General features: G+C 39.9%; 1 protein-coding gene across 5 annotated transcripts in view; it reads left to right on the top strand.

Moving 5' to 3' along the window:
- Nucleotides 1–22114, top strand: part of BACH2 (BTB domain and CNC homolog 2) — a 362273-nt gene that overhangs the window by 35921 nt on the left and 304238 nt on the right. For 2 of the 5 annotated variants that reach the window (XM_047732096.1, XM_047732090.1), the window contains exon 1: nucleotides 6327–6488. The exons of the other annotated variants lie outside the window; for them this stretch is intronic. The gene's annotated coding sequence lies outside the window, so the exon portion shown is untranslated. Of the gene's footprint in view, nucleotides 1–6326; nucleotides 6489–22114 lie in introns of those variants that run through there. 5 annotated transcript variants of the gene reach the window in all.

Below are 22114 nucleotides of genomic sequence, written 5' to 3'. Positions count from 1 at the left end.
GACTTTTTGTGTCTGGCTTCTCACTTAGCACCGGGTTTTTAGGCTAATCCACACTGGAGCATGGACTAGAACTTCAGTCCTTCATATGACTGGATAATATTCCATTGTGTGCCACAAATAAACCACAATTTGTTTACCCATTCATCAGTTGATAGCCATTTGGGTAGTTTCCACCTTTTGGCTATTGTGAATAATCACACATGTAAATTTAGACTTCAAGTTAGTCATACAGAGGGAGGTATGCAGGACAAGGAGCTCTTCTAGAGCGTTCCTCTCTTTTGGTGACTCGTCATTTACAGGATCTTTAGAAGACTGAGTCAGTTTTGGGGTGAGATTGGGAATTTGTATTCATTTAGCTTTTAGAGCTGGATTAAATCAAAACACAAGCCCCCCCTCCACACTCACATGCTCTGGATTTTAAAAGGAACTTACTTTCTATTCAAGGGCATGGTTGCTTATTTTTCCCCCTGAGGCTCTGCATCCCTCTGTCCTTAGTGTGTGCAGTGACTAGAAGGCAATATTCATAGCTCTTCCTTCTATGGCGGTTACCTCTGTCTCCAGCATCTGGCTTAGAGCCGTGGATGTGACCAGAGGGAGGAATTGTGCCCATGTTTTACTTGGCATAAGTGGGTTCCGTTCCCAGATCAGCAATCTTGATTGAGTTATGGACCTCCCAGCTTGCTCCCCTGTAAAATCAAGTTTCACTGATACTTACATCACAGGGTTGTAGAGAGTGAAGCGGGGTAATACCTGTAGAGCATGGTTACATTGCTACATGGTAGTGTTGGATAAGTGCTCATTTCCCCCTTGCAGGGATTCTTTGTCCTTTTCTGTCCAGTGCCTACAACATTACCTACTCCACAGTGTTCCACAGTGGTGTGGAAAGAACAAAATGAGGTAATAGGCATAGCAAGATTCTTAGCACCATGCCTGCCATGTAAGTAAGTACTCAGTATACATAGACGAAAGGGATCTTACCTTGCAATTAGTATTTCTCATTTAGAAAATGCCAGCTAGTTGATTACTAGTTGATTACTATGCTCTAAGTGGTAAAGATTTCACCTGAGCATACTGAGTTGTTCTGAAGCTTGACGTTTATTACCATAAACATAGCAGGCTAATTAAAAGACAATCATGTTCAGGATAGATAGATTGTAGCTAAGATTCTGATGTGTGAGTTAGGAATTTGGCATCATATTAGCACAAATATATTAAAGAAAGTTATGTTTATATCACAGTGTTGCATCCCAAAGAAAATATGTGGACTGTGTAAAAATCTCTCTTTTGGAATCTAACCCAAGATTTTAAAGCAAATGAGAAGTGATTTTAGAAAATAAAACAGTTCAAGAAGAAACTCCTTCACCATCCCACTCGCAACTGTGTTAAGCATACTCAGTGAGGAGAAAGTAGATCACCCCAACATGCCTGATGCAAGGAAATGGTTCAGAAGCTTTCTTGTCATAGGTGCCAGTGTAACTACAGGAGGAAAAGAGTTCATGTTTTATCAGAAATGAAGCATACCTTTAGTTAGCCTTTTGTTTCTCTGACCAAATCTATCCTGACTATAATAGCAAATCTCTTGTGTAAGATTTGCTCATAAATATTTGAAAACACATTTTAGACTCAGCTACAATTTTGGAAACCTTTAAGAACAATTAAGACACTTGTATTTTTACATTAACAGGTCTAACATGCAGAATCTGTTTGCAAAGCCACATTAGTTTCCCAGACATTTCCGGGTGTCCTTGGTGGGTGCTTGGGAAAGGGTAAGCAAAGCAGGATCTCACTGGGAAGTAGATCAGGAGACCCTGGGGGAGCTAGCTTTTGGAGCCTTCTAGAGGGAAAGTCTTGGATTGTGGATGTATTCATTATGCCTCTCTACCTCCATCCCAGATTCAAATCACAGCCACTTCCAGGATATGCCAACTGAATCAATATCATGGCTGTAGGGGGCGCCTGGGTGGCTCAGTGGGTTAAGCCGCTGCCTTTGGCTCAGGTCATGATCTCAGGGTCTTGGGATCGAGTCCCACATCGGGCTCTCTGCTCAGCAAGAAGCCTGCTTCCCTCTCTCTCTCTCTCTCTCTCTCTCTCTGCCTTCCTCTCCGTCTACTTGTGATCTCTCTCTGTCAAATAAATAAATAAAATCTTAAAAAAAAAAAATCATGGCTGTAGAAAACAATCAAATGTGTCTTTTGTCAGTCCTTATTATAGTCTTTATTATAAGGTCCCTCAAGTTTTAGAGCTGGGATGCTAAAAAAAATTGCATTTACAATTCAAAAAGCTGGAACTCATTAAGTAAGGTTATTCTTTTACAACTTCTTCTCTTTTTTCTTTTGAAAAGTTCAAAACCAGAGGGAAAATGACAAAATAATATGAGGAACATTTCCTTACCCTGTTTGCACTTGCCAGTGATTAACATTTGTTGTTTTAACTCCTTATGTATAGTTTTATGTATGTGTGTTGGGGAAAGGGGTTCACTTTTTCAGAACCATTTGAAAGTCAGTTGTGGACCTCATGACATTATACCCCTAAATACTTCAACATCATCTCTGAAATTAAGAACATTTTCCAAGAGGTGTCTGGGTGGCTCAGTCACTTAAGCATCTGACTCTTGGTTTTGGTTCCAGTTGTGATCCTTGGGTCATAGGATCAAGCCCTGTGTCAAGGCTCTGTGCTCAGAACACAGGCTGCTTGTCCCTCTCACCTCTCTTTGCTCTTCCCCCTGTTCATGCTCAGTCTCTCTTTCAAATAAAGAAATAAAAATTTTTTTTAAAGATTTTATTTATTTATTTGACAGAGAGAGATCACAAGTAGGCAGAAAGGCAGTCAGAGAGAGAGGAGGAAGCGGGCTCCCTGCCAAGCAGAGAGTCCGATGTGGGGCTCCATCCCAGGACCCTGGGATCATGGCCTGAGCAGAAGGCAGAGGCTTTAACCCACTGAGCCACCCAGGTGCTCCATAAACAAATAAAAGTTTTAAAAACAAAGAACATTTTCCAATATAACCCCAATCCTATTACAAAGTAATTCTTAATTGAAAACTTCAGAAAGAGGGCAAAGGCAAAAAGGACAGAGATTGAACAGTGCTGGGATTAAACCTGAAGTGTAAGGAGGAGAAATATACAGAGAGAATTAGAAATCCTATTTGTTTGTTAAAGGATAAATTTTGTATATACTAGTGAACCACCCAAATGCTGTGGATTTTCCCCAAATATTTATTTAATTCAAGTAATTTCTCCTGGTGCTCAGAAGTCATTGAGTGCTTTGGCCGGGGTTATAAGCCTCTCAGCCTATAAATGCTTTTTTTTTTTTTTTTTAAATTGCCATCAGTCTAAAACCTGAGAGGTCACATCTACCTAGAGTTGTGATTATGAGCAAATTTTTTAGAGAATTTACTGGTGTCATTGCATTGAGAACATGGGACCTTCAGCGATTAAGGTCAGAAATGTTTACTAATGGGTAGTGTCAGGAGTGCTTTCCTGACATTTCATTTAGGTTTGAGTAAAAGTGAAATATTAGCACCCATTTTGAGGAATAATTTTACTGGCCCAGCCAAATGTTAAGCTTGATGTCATCACTGACTTTTTGTAGATTTAGGCCTCAGCAGTCAGCTCCAGGAAAAAATGCTGCTCTTACAAAGCTGAACAGCAGGGACTGTGTCAAGGGGATAGTATACATAAGCATCAGTGATTTGTGTATTTTAAAACAAAGATATATATTTTCTTGATACCATTAACTCATAGAACATTAAATAAATTAAAAGCTTTCTTTGGACTGTTTCCCTGAAAACATCCACCTTTGGCAGGATTTAATATTTTACAAGAATTATGTCTGGGAATTTATTTTTCAAATTTTAAAAAAGCTATTTTCACTAAGTTTTGGGATGGGAACCATATTAAGCTGTCTCTCTGAGTAAGCACATCATGCATCATCATGTCAAGAATGAGAAAAAGTGTGTTTCCTTTAACAGCAGTATATGTCACAGAGATTGTTTGACCCATGATCTTTTTTTATGAAAAGGTCCATTTTCAGTAAACTCTTGTGTTTACCAAGCGCATTGAATGTGATAACGGGCCTCTGACTGATCAGGCTGGAGGGAGATGCATTCCAGAGAGTGTGAAACCGTGTATTTTATCTTTCATTTCCTTTTTCCTTTACTCCTTTAGTATTCAGTGGCCATGGAGATTTCTAATTTTAAATTCTTATTTACATATCAAATTTACAAGCTATGACTTTTAGAATAATTTTTGTGCTGTGTTCTGTGAGCAAATTACAACAGCATTTAATGTAAAATGCATGTGTAGTTTCTTGTGTATCAAAGCCATGCTTTTCCTTTGCCTAGCTAGACCATCTCCTGTTTCCAATTTGTTAGAAAGTTCTGTGTGAAACGTGAACTCTGGTTTACATGGTTACTGAGAATGAATGCATGTCCCTTGGGATAATAGCCCTTGAGCTATCTTTGCCGCAGTCTTATGTTGAGTATTTGAATCTTTCTCCTCTAATGCCAAGTACTCACTTTTCACATGTAAATTGAAGATGTCACTACTTGAACTTGGCCACCAGTGCGTGCCTGTAATGTTGATTGGCATCATAATGGTTTTTGGCCACTCTGTGAAAATTTTGTTTTTAAGAGACAAATTTTATCAGGCCAGACTCAAGATGGAAGATTAGATTTGTTCATCATTCATTCGTTTAGTCAGTGAACGTTCATTAAGCGCTTGTTTTGTGTCACTGCCGTTCCAAAAGGAACAGGATAAAATTGCTATCCTGGAATCATGTGTCAGGTGCTGTAAACAGATACTATGAACTTTGTGAGAGCCCTTGAATGGTCTGAGATGGGGTTGAAGGGATGCTAAGGGGCCCCACTCAAAGGTGAGTTAGTCAGTAAAGACATCACTGAACTGATGAATCCAACATTGATTATTGAAAAATGTATAGAAAATTCCCCCTAGTAGGACAAAGGTGATGGAAAGAGCATTCTAGGCTAAAGGTAGGTGCAAAGCTATAGAATCGCAGAACATGTAACACACTGTGTGAACGCAGACAGTTCAGTATGATGAGAGTTTGGAGACAGCACGGAGAAAGATCGGGCTACAACATAGATGGGAGCCCGATTATGAAGGATCTTACATAGCATTCTAGGGATATTAGCCTTTATCCTGTAGGCAGTGGGGAACCAGTTCTCATCATCAAATTTGTGCTTTAAAAATGTTGTCTTACAGGGAGCCTGGGTGGCTCAGTTGTTAAGCATCTGCTTTCAGCTCAGGTCATGATCTGAGGGTCCTGGGATGGAGCCCCACATCGGGATCCCTGCTCAGTGGGGAGTCTGCTTCTCCCTCTCCCCTCTCCCTACTTGTGTTTCCTCTCTCACTGTCTCTGTCAAATAAATAAACAAAATCTTAAAAAAAAAAAAAGGTTGTCTTACTGCTATGCAGAGATGTGACTGAAGGGGAATGGACTTGGTCATAGGTCAGAGGATTGGTCACTATGTTCCTACAGAAGTTCATGAGAAAAGTGATAGGTTAGTGGTTGTAGGGGTCAAGATCAAGAGATGATAGTGCTTGAGAGCTAGTTAAGGAGTAGATTCCTCAGAATGTGGTGACTGATTAAATATATATATTGAAATTGAGGAAATAATTTTGGGCAACACCCAGGTTTCAGGTTTGGGTGACTGCATGAATGATGTCATCAGTGAATGGGTGCTTAGTTAAGTCACAAGGTTCATCAGATTAATGTGCAAGACAGAGAACAGAGAGGACCAATGGTAGAAGCCATAGGAAGTGGACATTTAAGGAGGAGGAAAATAAAAAGAGAGAATGACCTTCAGGAAGGAAGAAAACCTAAGCATAGAGTATCCCAGGACCCCAATGCAGGTGTTTCCAGAGGGAAGGAGTGATGACGAGTGTTAAACACTTCAGAGAGGTCAAGAAATGATTCAGTGTATGTCAACTGGTAGCTTCATGTAATCCTAAGTAAAGAACAATTGATGAGCAATGAAAAATAAAAAATGAGGCAGTCCACTTATACCTGTCTCGCAAGAAACTTAGATGTGAAGGGAAGAACAAGAGTCAAGGAACCTTTTTTTATCTTCGTTTTTAAGGTTGAAAATCTTTTTTTTTTTTTTTTAAAGATTTTATTTATTTATTTGACAGAGATCACAATTAGGCAGAGAGGCAGGCAGACAGAGAGAGAGAGAGAGAGAGAGAGGAGGAAGCAGGCTCCCTGCTGAGCAGAGAGCCCGACATGGGGCTCGATCCCAGGACTCTGGGATCATGACCTAAGCTGAAGGCAGAGGCTTTAACCCACTGAGCCACCCAGGTGCCCCTAAGGTTGAAAATCTTGAGTATGTTTACACAGTTGAGGATAGATAGAATCCAGAAGAGGGAAAGAAAAGAAGGATACATATTAGCTGGAACACATGGAGAGATTAACTTTGGAACAAAGAAAGAACAACTCTTCTTAACACACAGGAGCAAAGGAAAACTGGCAAGGTACGGATATGGATGAAAAAGGAGGAGGGAAAGGAATGTAAGACTTGAAAGTTTGAGGAGTTGTGGTGTCTGTGAAGATGAAGTGCTCACATCTGCAGCTGGCAAAGCAGGGTTCAGCTGTTGTCCCTCTGGAGCCACATCTCTGTGTTGGCACCGAGGCCACACATCACCCCCTGGCTCCTCGCCGTCCGTGACTGAGTACAGTGGGGGCTCCTACTGCAACTCCATTCTTGTGGGATCCAGGCTTTTTCTAGTGGGCCCCACTGGCTTGAGAAATCCCATTGTCTTGACCAGAACCCTTCTCTGAACTGTGTCTCAGTCTGAGATGTCCTCTCCATTCCTCCTTCCTTCTCCGTCTCTCCACCCATAGCTGTGGTCTGAAGGACCTCGAAGATTCTCTTTTTCTCCCCTTAATAACCTTTTTGTATTTCTAATCCTGTCTGGGGCCTACTTCTCAGTAGACCCAAACTAAAGGCAAAAAACATGGTCAGAATTTGTGTGTTATTAAGGTAATCCTCAACTGCTGTAAAGATAATCCCTCAACTCTCACTGGTTTAAAAGGAGAGAAGTTTCTTCTTCATTTGCATAATGTTCAGAATGGGTTTTAGGGAGCGATAGGAGACATTCCTCCTAGCAGTCCTTCTGGAAGCCACATTGCTTCCATTTTGTAGTTTCTCCATTTTCAGTGCTCGGCTTCTACAGTTACCGTGCTTGTCTGTGTCACATCAAAAGAGGAGGAAAGAACTTGGAGGATTACACACAGAAGGTTTTTATGCATCGGGCCTGGAAATTAACATAATCACTTTTGCTCACACGTCAGTGGTAGAACTCAGTCATATTTCACCATGGCTGGGAAACGTGCCATGACCTACTTGTGTGCCAGCAAGAGGATAGAAGCTGGGTGAAATAGCCTCTGTAGGAAATGGAAGGACCAGCTTAGTAGGGGGACCTGGATGTACTAAACCCTGCAATTATGTGACTTCCCCCCTCTCCCCCAGCAACTTCAACATAACTTCACAAGAATGACCCATGAAAGAGCGGAGAAAATTAGGGCTTGGGTTAATGGGTTAATTCAGAGTTTGGAGGTTCTACTCTTATTTCAAAACAGAATAGTTTTTAAAGGAAGAATAGGGTAAGTTTCCATTGGTAAATGTCTTTTCAGAATTTCCATACAGGTTGGATTGATATGAGAGAGTCCTAGTCACAACATATGTTACCCTGTGGGTTGCTGGCTTTCGGTCCTGTACCTGGACAACCAGCCAGGATTTCCTTCTTCCTTCCTTCGTGTTGGATCCTTCCGAAGCGAAGCAGTCAGAGAGTATGACTTACAAAGAAAGAATGATCATGTTTCAGGCCCTGTGATCTACTGATCCTTCTGATGAACCGTTTCTCTCCTCCCTCTCTCCAACCTGGATGAAGGAACCCTGCTTTCAGTGAGTAAGCTTACCCACCCACTCTTCTGAGAGGATGCAGTGGTTATTGGAATTTTTGCCTTTGTAGATTATGCTCATTGTGTCTCTCTCCTTCAAGGTGACTTTCCTCTCCATCCCTCCTTTCTTCCCTTTCATGTTTGAAGGTCAAAATTTTGGCCCTCCTATTCTCTCTGGCCCAGGTCAAATGACACCTCCTTTGCTGTTTCTTCATATTTACCACAGCTGAGCACCTCTTTAAAAAAAAATTTTATTTATTTATTTGTCGGAGAGAGAAAGAGCATACACAAGTAGGGGGTACAGCAGGCAAAGGGAGAAGCAGGCTCCCTGCTGAGCAGGGAGCCTAATGTAGGACTCGATCTCAGAACCCTGTAATCATGACCCGAACTGAAGGCAGATGCTCAGCTGACTGAGCCACCCAGGTGCCCCTTGACACCTCTTACTTGGCATCCTTGGATGCTGGTTTCACAGTTCAGGACCACTTGGATGCCTCTGAAACTTGTCTGTGAATCTTTTACCTATTGGATTTAAAACTCTTTGATGATAGGACTGTGAATTTCAGAATGATTTGATAATGATCTAGCTATATTTGAGTAACGAGACAAACTTCATGTCCCCCTAAACCTCCACCATCTTACCTCCTCAGGACTGTGGATTTTTAGTACCACATATCCCTAGCACAGTGTCTTGCATAGAGTAAAATTTTAGTAAGTAATTATTGAATGAAAATGAATACATTTTGCTGATCGTAGAGAGGCGATAGTAGAAGGATAGTGAGGTCCCGTTTGGAAAATCAGTCTTGTGTGGCCACAAATCATGTGAAGATTATAAAAGTTTAAAAAAAAAACCAAAAACCTCAGATAATGTATTAGAAGGCAGTGAATGATCAATAGCGATTTCTTGTAACTCTAATGGGATCATAGGGATATAGTTTATATTATATATATATACTTATATTATGGCAGTTAAAAAGGTGGGTATATTAGGGCTCTGAAGTCTGTAAAGGCTATATCCAATCATCTGGTGTTGAAAAAGCCAATTGATTGGGAACCCACAATTTTTACAATCAAGTTATTTTGGAGTGTTGACGGAGGCAAATTGAAATTTTGGTTGACTCTAGGGTGTATATGGTATATTAACACTCAGAAGACTCATTTTGAGTTTGCAACATTGCAACAGCACCTCAAGCCTTTCTGAATATGTGTAAAATTACTTGTAAGGGGAAGAGAATGACTTGACAGGAGACCTCTTTATACGGCTAGAATGTTCAATTGTTACTTTTCTATAAATCCCCTAACAGATTGGTTTTGTTGTTACTGGCTTTTTTTTTTTTTTTTTTTTTTTTTTTTTGCTGTTTGTAGTTGTTTATTATAGGAACAAAGTCCCAGAGGAAATATTTCTTAAATACAAGGTACATATTCTAAATATAGGATATAGATCATTCAGTGTAATACTCCTTTTCTAACCTATGCCCTTTAATTTTCTTAAAACCAAACATATTGTCAGTACAAAGAGGTGGAGAACAATTAATTAAATCTCCCCTCCTCTACTCAGTTTGCAAGTGTTACACCATTAGGTGGCCATGGGGCTTATACACATCGGATTATGTTACCACTGTTCCCTAGAGCAACAGGTCAGTCCACTTCATTTTATTAGTATGCTTTACTGTAACAGTTTTCTTTATATTTAGTGAATATTTTCAAGTGATTTTGAGAAGATCTAAGACTCATGCTCAGTTATTTTTTCATGAATAAATTATGCTCTGTAGCAGGGACGCCTGGGTGGCTCAGTTGGTTAAGCGGCTGCCTTCGGCTCAGGTCATGATCCCAGCGTCCTGGGATCAAGTCCTGCATCGGACTCCTTGCTCCACAGGGAGCCTGCTTCTCCCTCTGCCACTCTGTCTGCTGGTGCTCACTCTCTCTCTCTCTCTCTCTCTGGCAAATAAATAAATAAAATCTTAAAAAAAATTATGCTCTGTATTTAATTGAGTCTGTCTGTAGGGAGCATTTATTTCTATTCACCAACTATTTGCCACATTCTGTGCTATAAATTCAGATTATCATCTATTGATTTGCTTCTCTGTCTGTATTTTTCTAAGATGTCTTATCTTTTTGGTTTTATTTCTGGCCCCAGAGTGCTTCTACTTAAGCTCTTTTAGCTGGTTGTGATTTGTTGCCAAATCACCTGCATTTGAATTTTTATAAACGATGTACATATTTTGGAAACTTTTTTTTTAGGGTGATAGATAATAAGACAAAAAGAAAGATACACTGCATTACTGTATACAGAAGGTCTTTGGAACAAGAAACCTTTGTATATTAAGAGCAACTTAAGCCGTGATAGCTGTTTTAAAAATTTTGGCAGGGATGTTTTTATTTATTTCTATGTACCCATTGCGCCTGACCTAAGAAGTCCTGTATGATGACCAGGGCTTCTGGGTGGGTGATTTTAGGTCAAATATGAAATATATGGTGTAACTCCTGCAGTGTTTTCTCTTTCCAATAGATGTGGCCTCATCCACAAGATGTACTAAAAATGCTTTGACAGCCTTACCTCAGCTTGGGTAGAAAAGAGCTCCACAACACATGATAAAGAAAATGTGTCGGTGGAGCCCCGAGCCTCTTCTCAGGGCTTGATTTCATGAAGAGGGTGGCACTTTCCCCCATGTGATGAGACTGTTAGACTGGGCAAGACCTCACAAGCCTTCAAGTTCAACACCATCAGTGCAGATGTTTTGTCCAAGGGATCCTAAATTCTGTGTGGTCAATGAGTCTATCAATTCATAGGACAAATCTTCAGTTATTTAGATAAAGACAGAACAGTGACTACTGTATAAGTCTTCTTTTCCCAAGCTGTTTAAGCTCAGTTCCCTTCAGCATTCTCATAGGATAGTTCCTTCATCATCCTGGTCTCCCTTCTCTTCACACTCTCCAGTTTATGAGAAGGTGCCTTAAGATGTAGCAGGAAAAATTCAAGGCTATTATACATGAATAGTTTGGAGCCAAGTATAGTGGGACTTGGACTTCTCTGGCCTTGAGAATAGTACCTTTATCAATGCAGACCAAGAGGGCATTTTGCCAGCCCTGTTTCATGGTCTTTCTTGAATCAGGAAGCTGCCAGGCCCTATGGATTGACTGTGTGGAAGCTTACAGTGAATCTTAATAAACCTGGCCACATTCATTCAGTCCACTTTTAACCTTGCAAGAATCTTGGAATCCTGTTTCTGTTGTCTGTGTTATGGTGTTTTGTATCAATATGCCTTCTGGATCTTTGTTTCAGTCACTGATAAAAATGAGCTCAATACAGATGTCTCTCCAGGTAGAGTCTGATTGTTGTATTATCTGTGCCTGGGAAAGTTGAAGAGGAAAGCCAGAAGAAGGCATGCTGTCTGTTCCCATTGTCTAATATATTTTAGGAGACCTAAAACTGTCAAAGGAAACAAAATGGTTTCCACTGGAACCTGGTTATAACCTTATAACCTTTCCTCGTGAGGCCCATAGCTGTGGATTACAGATGTGCCGTTGTAAGTCTTGGTTTGCTCAGGAGTGTCCCAATTTACTCCTCTGTCCTGGAATAATTGATAATATCCTCTTATGCTCATGAAATGTCCCACTTAGACAATACAATATGTAGTCACCCTTAGCTCTGTCTTTTTATTAATGCATAGTATCTTTTAACTGCCTCTGTTTGGTTTAGGTCAGAGACCTTCTCATGTTCTGAGAAATTTTGATTGTATCAGGTAATGTCATAAAGTCTTCATCAAATGTGCCTGGAGGGAAAAAAAACCTGCTTGACACCAAATTATGTTGATCTTTGTATTATTAAATAAGGATGCCTGACAGTCTGGAAACCCATGCCTCACCTTAATTTGGTCTTTAAAATACTGTGATGTTTATGTTTGTTTTGTTCAGTTTTGTTACAATGTAGTACTGTTCAGACTATAGCAGAGAGTTTGATGGCCAAGCACAAAGTACCTGAACGTAATAGATTCTGAAGAAATTATTTCCTTTCTTCTCTCGTTCCCCTTTCTTCCTTCTTTCTGTCCTTCCAGAATCTATGGATCATACTTTCTCATGTCTGGAAAAATAAGCCAGAGAGTACCTCCTACATCACCACCGTCACCTTCCTCTATCAGGACAGACTTACACCATGTGTCCTCATATCACTCTGAAAATTTTCTGTAAATCACAGAACAAAACTAACTGTCCATTAAAATCCCAACAATTGTTCTAAAGGCCCCTGCCTGGGAAAGTTTTTCTCAGATACTGTGAGGTGTGTTGCCCTGAGGGGAAAGTTGCATCTTCATTAGTTACCCATGACTTCATCCAGGTGTCACCTCTGAAGTTAGGAAGAGAGAGGGCCACCTAGCACAAAATGCTCTGGTGACACATTTGGTTTTTAAGGGAGAAAAATTCTGAAACCGAAAGAGTTTTCTTTTTTTATATGACTAGCAAAATAGTGTTGATTAAGACAAGTCAAGCAGGTGCTGGGTATGTGCTAAACTATTTAATGGTTTTCGGAGTACTGAAGGGCTATTTTTAAATGTTTCTATATTATTCTCAGCCAAGCTGCTGGATGAAAAGTACAAAGGGCTAAAAATATTTACAGTTTCAGTAATGTCTGTTTTAAAAGAAACCATTCTGTGTGATTTTTTTTTTCCATTTGTAGGAAAAGAATATTATGGCTTAGAGAGAAGTGGTCGAAAGCTGTTTGTTCTGTGCTTGGGTTTTTAGGAAAAAAACAACTATCCAAAGAGTAGTAAGTTGGGTTACAGATCATCAAGATTTTAAAAGCCGAATCAAGAATGAGAACACGTGATTGTGATCACTTCTACTATTACTGTACTGTTATTACTACTTTTTTAAATTTAATTTTTTATAAACATATAATACATTTTTATCCCCAGGGGTACAGGTCTGTGAATCGCCAGGTTTACACACTTCACAGCACTCACCTTAGCACATACCCTCCCCAATGTCCATAACCCCATCCCCCCACCCCCCTCCCCGCATCAACCCTCAGTTTGTTTTGTGAGATTAAGAGTCACTTATGGTTTGTCTCCCTCCCAATCCCATCTTGTTTCATTTACTCTTCTCCTATGTTTTTACTATTTTCATACTATGAATGGAAGTTCCAACTGAAATGGTATTGCTTTTCAACATTTTTGTATGGAATTAGGAGACAAGTTGCTGGTGTCAGATTGCTTGAGTTTGTGTCTCAGCTCCATCCCATGGATATTTGATCTTGGACATGTTGCTTAACCTCTCTGGGCCTCAGTGAACTCTTCTATAAAATAGAGATAATAATATTGCCTGCCTCCTAAGGTTTTCATGAACATTTAATGCAGTTCTATTCACAGTAGAACCTAGTACATGGTAAGTGCTCAGTAAATATTGGCTGTGTTCATTTTTGTCCTTTTAAAATTTTCGTTTAGTTTTTTGTTGTGAAACTACATAAAATTTACCCTCTTAACCATTTTTAAGTGGATAGTTCTATGGTGGTCACTATGTTTATGTTGTTGTGTAACAGTTCTCTAGAACATTTTCATCTTGTGAAACTGAAATGTTTATTATTTTTTATTTTTTAAAAAGATTCATTTATTGGGGCATCTAGGTGGCTCAGTCATTGGGCGTCTGCCTTTGTCTTGGGTTATGATTCCAGGGTTCTGGGATTGAGCCCGCATCGGGCTTCCTCCTCAGTGGAAGCCTGCTTCTCCCTCTCCTGCTCACCCTGCTTGTGTTCCCTCTCTCGCTGTGTCTCTGTCAGATAAATAAAAAAATATTGAAAAAAAAGTTATTTATCTGAGAGAGAGAAAATGAGAGTGGGGGCAGGAGGGACAGGGGAGAGAAACAGACTCCCCACTGAGCATGGAACCCTACACAGGACTCAATTTCATGAACCTTGAGATTGTGACATGAGCCAAAACCAAGAATCAGCTAACTGAGCCATCCAGGTGCACCTGAAATGGTTATTTTTTACAAAGCTTATTTTCCTTCATCATCAATTCTATTCCAAACTCCTATCATGATGGTGTAAGCATAACATGAGAATGCACATCATCAGGGTAGGAGTTGGTGTTTGTTTGTTTATTTATTTATTTTTAAAGCCTTTCTTTCTTTCTTTCTTTCTTTCTTTCTTTCTTTCTTTCTTTCTTTCTTTCTTATCTGTCAAAGAGAGAGAGTGAGAGCACAAGTGGGGGGAGTGGCAGGTAGAGGGAGAAGCAGGCTCCTTGCTGAGCAAGGAGCCCAATGCGGGACTCAGTCCCAGGACTCAGGGATTCTGACCTGAGCCAAAGGCAGATGCTTAACTGACTTGAGACACCCAGGTGTCCCCTTCACTGTTGTATCATGAGTTCTGTGAGCCATGCCTGGCCTGTAGCAGATTTGTTGGATGGATGGATGGATGGATGGGTGGATGGAGAACAGTGAGGCTTCATTTGACATAGCAGAGGTGTTTTTGAAAAATTATTTTTCAAACAGTAAATCCATTTTTTAGTGATCTTAAATATGCATGGAAAACCAACTCTTTTCATAAAGTTTCAAATTGTTTCATAAAACAATTAACTGTTATCTTATTATTTGTAAAAATTCTGCTTTTGGCAGGTTCGACTTCTCTTTTTTTTTTAAAGATTTTATTTATTTATTTGACAGAGATCACAAGCAGGCAGAGAGGCAGGCAGAGAGAGAGGAGGAAGCAGGCTCCCTACTGAGCAGAGAGCCCCATGCGGGGCTCGATCCCAGGACCCTGAGATCATGACCTGAGCCGAAGGCAGCGGCTTAACCCACTGAGCCACCCAGGCGCCCCTCGACTTCTCTTAAACTAGGAAAAATAGTATACTTAGTGTAGACGTAGTGAAATGAAAAAAGATATGTTAAATGATTTGTCTAAAATTTGAACAGGATTTACTCTACATTTTGTAGCATTTTTATTCTCTTTCAGATCTGGCCACCAGACCTACTTTTTCCTTAGGCATATGTGAGTCATCTTGTTCTTTCATTTAGAAGTCAAAGGTCTGGGTCTAGATCACTATTTACCAAAATTGGTAGAATACTACCTTTCCACTGAGAGTAAGTATCACCTTTTTTGGGGTCTTTTAAAAGAAGGTCAGCTGAACATCATCTAGAAATGGCCCGTACTCTGTGGGTGGGGAGAAAGGAAGGAAGAATATGTCTCTCACTTAGGAACCTACCACCTATGAAATAAATTATAGTCTTGCTCTATGGAGTTTTTATTTAAATGATATATTCGTTTGGAAAATATAAATTTTTGATAAGGTTTATTTGCTTCTGGATGAAATACTTAGTGTTACCTGCTATTGCTCAACCTTAGATTTTTTTGACATATTAAAATGTTCCACTGAACATTCTATTTCATATTTAAGTATTACCATGAGGTAGTAGGCACAAAATGCGGCTTACACAGAGGCTCGCTTCCTTCTCCCAAGCAATGGGGACCCTGCATTGCCATGGACTTCACAGTCCGGGGGCAGGACATGTAGGAAACCGTGTCACCTGTCCAGATTTTTATTGGCTTCACTCCAACACAGAGTCAGGCTGGAACCAAAAGCAAGATTGCCTCTTTCCTTTCAGCTAATGTTTGGCAAACCTTCACAATGTTCCCATGACAGAGACAGTCGCCCCATCTTCCAAAAAGTGGCATCTTGAGTCATTTCCATTACGATTCTGGCCTGTCACTTGAAAAGTGATAAAGAAAAAATGATCTTAACTAGTCACTCTTCCCCAAGCCACAAGCAGAGTTTATCTCTGAATCAGAGACCATAAATCTTCTGAAAGTTCTCTGGTTTCTGAGTTATTAATATTTTATTCCTCTGATCGCAGGAAAGTGTGTAAAATCTTCCCAATTTTTTAAACTCCCTTTGGATTCCATCCCTAAAGAGGAACAAAAAACAAATAAAAGGCAGTCCCATTGCCCAGACCATGAGCACAGTAGTGAAGGAGTCAGCTCATGCTACCACTCATCTGTCCTCCTGTGGTTCCTGTCACACGGAGAATCCAGCCTTCTCCTTGGAGTACACAGGGTTCTGCTGACCTGGCCCCAGCCAGGCTTATCAGCTGCCCTGACCAGAGGGCAGGCTCGTCCTGGTGCTGCTGCTTCTGCCTGAAATGCTCTCCCTAGACCTTTCTGATTTTGCTATCTCTAGCTCATCCTTCAGTCTTATCTTAATATCACTTCCTCACGAGTCTTTCCTGGTCCCCACCCTTAATGAGCACCCCCTACTTGTTCATACTTTCCCATCTCCTTTCCTTCCTAGTCCTTATTAGAATCTTAATTACATATTTATCTCTGGGTTTGTTTATTCAGTGGTTTTCTCTCCCATTGGACGATAAGCCCCATCAGCATAGTGGCTGTTTTGTCTGCCCTTTGTAACTGCCAGTTTGCCCCCTTTGACTGAAGTAGAAGGTCGCTGATGGTGATTAGGAAGATGTCAGACCCAAACAGTAGGTAGAGGCTATACGTCAGAGAAACGAAACTTCTGGAAGTTCAGAAAAGACTGATTTTAATTACCTTCACGTAATGATACTAATATTGCTCTCCAGTAGCCCTTAATAATTTAGTACTTGCCTAAATACTTTGCATGTCTAATGCACCATAACTGTCCTCTCCTAACAAGAATTAGCAGTTGCATACTTTGAAACAATGTCAAATAGGAGGCAGGTCAATAATTTATTCATAGTCTTTAGTCCTTATCAAAAAGTAAAAAGAGTAGAAACATTTTTATAGTAACCTGATATTTGAAGCCTTTTCACATTTGTAATATCAGAAACCTGACTTTTAATAGGTATCCTAAATTGACAAAGAGGCTTTTAACATGTATTTAAAAGAAACTTTCATAGAACATTAATGTTAGCAGGGGACCTGGGTGGCTCAGTCATTAAGCATCTGCCTTCAGCTCAGGTCATGATCCCGGGGTCCTGGGATGGAGCCCCACATCGGGCTCCCTGCTCAGCGGGAAGCCTTCCTCTCCCTTTCCCACTGCCCCTGCTTGAGTTCCCTCTCTTGCTGTGTCTCTTTGTCAAATAAAGAAATAAATTCTTAAAAAAAAAAAGGAAGAAATTTAATGTTAGCTTTCTTTTGACTACTTTCACATGCTATATCTAATAATTTCAGTGTAAATTTTCATTTTCCTGACCACATTCTATTTAACTGCCCCATTTGTGTTCAAGCAGAAGTAGCTGGCTTTATGGAGTATCTGTGTTCCTAGAAAGTGTGTTATGAAATATGATTTTATAAAGCAGATTATACTATGATATACTTGATCATCTTTTGCTTAAGATAATCCTTCAATAATTCCATTTATATCATTTATTTCAACTTTAATAATAAACAAATAAGTACTCCTTTTTCTTGAATTACAGGGTAACCATGAAAACAATAAACTAATAAGTAAATGATTTTTATTCAATCTGTATTTTTTTAAGAGCACATGTCACTTTGTTTCAGGTGAACATGTTAGTTAATACACCTCTTGCATCAGTCAGTGGAGGGGATCGGTGGAGGCAGAGGGAACTTAAAACTAACAGAACTGATTTTTTATTTTGTATGAAAACTTGCTGAGATCTGTCCTCAACAATTCTGAGCAGAAATTGAAGGATGAACCAGAGGTTTTCAGCTGACTTGGAAGAAACTGTTTCAGTGAATGATAGTAATAGTAAAAGTGGGACAGTTACATTTACAGTAGGTATTTCATTATAACTTTTAGAAATTGATCATCTCCATGGTACACATTACCCATATAAAAGTACAGCACTTTACTCTGCTTTATACCTACTCTGTGACACTTGTTTAAAGGGTGAGAGGTGTATGGTGGAGACAGAGAAAAACAATAAAACAGAAACCCAGAGTTTATGTACATTTATGATTAATTGTAACTTAGTGGTTCCTGGCAGGCATCATTCTACATTGAGTAAAGGATCTTCTGTTCATTCTGTTCCAACAATAATCACTCAGACTCAACCTACCAATTTATCATTCCAATTTAACTTCTGTCATTCCCTTCCCACTTCTCTTCCCTTGATGGCTTCTTTAGCTGTCATCTGTTCTACCTCTTTGTGCCTCGTTATTCTGTCACTGCCAGCCTCCTGTCATGGAATGAGAATCTGGGCCTGGAGGCCCTTGAAACAGATTCCTGGAGAGCAAGACTAGAGCTTTTTCTCAATTCTATTTCCACCTCCTAAAAAAAAAATTTTTTTTTAAAAGCTCTACACCCAATATGGGGCTTGAACTCACGACTCCAGGATCAGGAGATGCATGCTCTACTGACTAAGCCAGCCAGGCACCCCTAAAAAAAACCTAATCCAAATACTAAAGATTTTTTAAAGTTGGACTGTTTTTGTTTCAGATTTACATTATTTCTGGTCACCTCATAGCTCAGTCTGAAGTTCATCTGTGTAGGAATGGAGGTAACCAACCTAGCAAATGATATAAATGGAGATCTGAAGGAGATACTTCCCTAGCTTAAGAGGAAAAATTACTTTCATCCAGTTCAGAAATACCCACTTATCTTTAAAAATATATTCTATTTTAAGGAGAAGTTTGCCATGTTTTTAGCAGTTTATTTAAAAAAGTCACTGAAATCTTTTGTTAAAGCAAAACTTAGGCCATAGTTCCCCCGATCCATGGTTTTGCTTTCCACCCAGGAGCAGGTGACCCTCCTGACATATCCTTTCATCAGAAGGTCAGGGGTGGCCTGACACCACATCACAATGCCTGTGATTCGGCTCACTTCGTCTCCTCACGGAGGCACTTTATCATCTCCCATCCTCACAAGAGGAAGGGTCAGCACAATAGGATCTTTTGAGAGAAGGAGAGAGAGAAAAACCACATTCCTGTAATTTTTATTACAGTATTTTGTTGTCATCATTCTATTTTATTTTTAGTTATTGCCATTAATCTCTTCCTATGTCTAATTTATAAATTGGACTTTATCATAGGTATCATATGTGTAGGAAAAGACGTAGTATTCAGTACTATCTGTGGTTTCAGACATTCACTGGGGGCTTGGAATGTATCCCCAGAGGATACTGCATTAGGCTTTGTTTATCTTTCGTGGTTGTTGCTTAATTTCAGCAGATTAAGGAAGATTACCTGGAGCTAGAAAGACCTATGAGAGTAGATGAGGGCTCACAGGAGATGGGAATAGCTTCTGTGGGGGAGTCAAATACAGCAGGAGAACATGGGATGTGCCAGACAGTGGTCCCCATAACATTTGTGCCCAAAGCACATACAGGGGCATGTTTTTGTGTTTGCGCATGCACCTGTATGTGTGTGTGGGGGACAACTGTATACACACATGGAGACCCCAGAAGCCATTGATACTAGTCTGTACAAGTAGGCAGCAGGGTCTGTCCACAAGAATTTTGGACCCAGCCATTATCCAGGGGTACTGGGTCAGGGCTGCAGTTCCCGAGAGGAAGATGGGAGGGATCACAGCAGAGCCCCAGCTTGACATTTTTGATTTTCCCTTTCTGATTCTGTGAAATGGAAGCAATAATATTAATTACCTTACAGGGTTATTTTGAAAGCTAACTGAAAAGATACATATGAAGACCTTAGAATAGCATCTGATGCATAGTCAATAAGTACTTAGAAAATGTTAATTTTTACACAAAAGTCATGAAAGTGTATCTTACTCTATTTACACAAAAGTAATAAAACAGTATTTCTCTTTAAATGTTCCATAACTGATTTTCAGTTATTCAGTCATTTCAGTTATTTCAATTCAATGTCATTTTGCGACAGTTTAGGTAGATGACTTCTAGAGGTGGGTTTTTTATTTTGGTTTGTTTTGTTTGTGGGGGTTTGGGTACTGTAATAAATGTTTTATGACAAAGAACTATTTACATGCTGAGAAAAGGGGCACCTGGGTGGCTCAGTCAGTTAAGCTTCTGCCTTTGGCTCAGATTATGATCTCGGGGTCCAGGATCAAGCCCCACATCAGTCTTGCTGCTCAGTGGGGAGTCTTCTCCCTCTTATTCTCTCTGTGTTCTCTCTCTCTCTCTCAAGTAAATAAAAAAATCTTTAAAAAAATGCTGAGAAAAGAAATTTGCTTTTGGGGAACTAATCCTTATTTTTGCTAAATTCATGGAGTTCCCCAGTGGTGCCAAACTTTGAAGTTCATGGGAAGGGGATGCAGTAATTTCTTGGTAATAATAGGGTAGGTGTAGAAATAAGAGATGAAGATTATGTAAAGAGCATAATATAGTCAGAAAATGTCTCCAGTGAAAAGATAATGTTTTCTTCATTAACAGGAAAAAATTTGTATGATCTAAAACCAAAACAGAAACAAAAACGACAGCTCCACCATCCAAGTGGTTTATGCCATCTTGATCATTACACGTTTTCTTCAAAGTCTCCACTACAGTTCATTAAGGTTTCATTGAAAATGACACCAACACAAATTAGTTTAAAAGTCAAGCAGAATTATTGACTTCACAAAAATCACAATTGCCCTCTTAAGAACTTCATAAGATTTAATAACTCTAAGGGATTTTTTTTTAAAGATTTTATTTATTTATTTGACAGAGATCACAAGCAGGCAAAGAGGCAGGCAGAGAGAGAGAGGAGGAAGCAGGCTCCCTGCTGAGTAGAGAGCCTGATGCAGGACTCAATCCCAGGACCCTGGGACCATGACCCAAGCCGAAGGCAGAGGCTTTAACCCACTGAGCCACCCAGGCGCCCCTCTAAGGGATTTTAAAGAGAGTCTTCATGTCTAGGTACATTTTTTGAGGCTGTAGAAGTCAAGTAATTTGCCCAAAGTCACTAGCTGGGACTGCTGAATTTTTCAGTCAGATTATCTTAAATGTTTGGTCACACTCTGACAGTTAGCTGTCCTTCACTTAGGTCACAGGTAATGTTCTGGGACTGTTTCTTAGTTACATTGTATAGATAGAATAAGATGCATTTTGGTAAGAAGGATTTATAAATGTTACCGGCAACAGATTGGTCCAGCCACTTTGGGAAACAGTTTGGCAGTTTCTTACATAGGCTGACCATACAGTTCAACACTTGCATTTCTAGTGATTTACCCAAATCAGTAGAAAACTTACATCCACAAAAAAACCTACACATGAATGTTTAGAGCAACTTTATTCATAACTGCCAACAACTAGAAGGACACCAGGAGGTGTCCTTCCATAGATGAATGGATAAGATGTGGCACATCCATACAATGGAATATTATTCAGCCCTAAAACAAAGACAGGAAGAGCTATCAACACATGGAAGACACTGGGGCGCCTGGGTGGCTCAGTTGGTTAAAGCCACTGCCTTTGGCTCAGGTCATGATTTCAGGGTCCTGGGATCGAGCCCCGCATCAGGCTCTCTGCTCGGTAGGGAGCCTGCTTCCCCCTCTCTCTCTGCCTGCCTCTCTGCCTACTTGTTATCTGTCTGTCAAATAAATAAATAAAATCTTAAAAAAAAAAAAAAAAGACATGGAAGACACTTAAAAGCATATTGTTAATGAAAGAAGCCAGCCTGAAAAACATACTGTATGGTTCCAACTACAGGAAAGCAAAACTATAAAAACAGTAAAAAGTGCAGTGGTTGCCATAGGCAAGGTGATAGGCAGAGGAGCAGAGCAGATTTTTAGAACAGGGACACTGTAGTGTATAATATTGTAATGGTGGATAGAAGACATTATGCATTTATCAGCCTGTAGAGCTACGTCATACAAAGAGTGAATGCTGAGGTAAACTTTGCATTTTAGTTAGTGCTAATGTATCAATACTGATTCATTAATTATAACCAATGTACCATACTAATGCAAGATGTTAATGACAGGGGAATCTGACAAGAGGGAAGATTTCTGCTCAATTTTTCTAAAGTCTTCTAATAAAAATACCAAGTAAAATTTTAGAAGTTTGTAATCAGATACAACAGAATAACATCCACAAACAAACAAAAACCCCCTAAGTATAACTTCTTCTGTTACATAATCTGCCCCTACCTTGTATCTCTAGCTGCTTTGAATTTTTTTTTTTTCCATTTATCTTACATGTTTTCTCATCAACCTGTAGCTGGTAGGTTAAAAGAATAAAAAGTGAGTTTGGCGATTCTCTGTGGCACACAAAACTTTCAGGCTATGAGGGGCAGGTAGAGAACAAGAGAGCTGCCCAGCCTGTGAGTGACAGGTTCTCGTCTTCCCGCCCACATCCTTCCCCCTTCTCCTTTCACCCT

This window comes from Lutra lutra, chromosome 6, assembly GCF_902655055.1.
Source record: "Lutra lutra chromosome 6, mLutLut1.2, whole genome shotgun sequence".
Classification (NCBI taxonomy): Eukaryota; Metazoa; Chordata; class Mammalia; order Carnivora; family Mustelidae; genus Lutra; species Lutra lutra.
The sequence above is the reverse complement of the archived record's forward strand: the minus strand, read 5'-3'. Positions and strand labels throughout refer to the sequence as shown.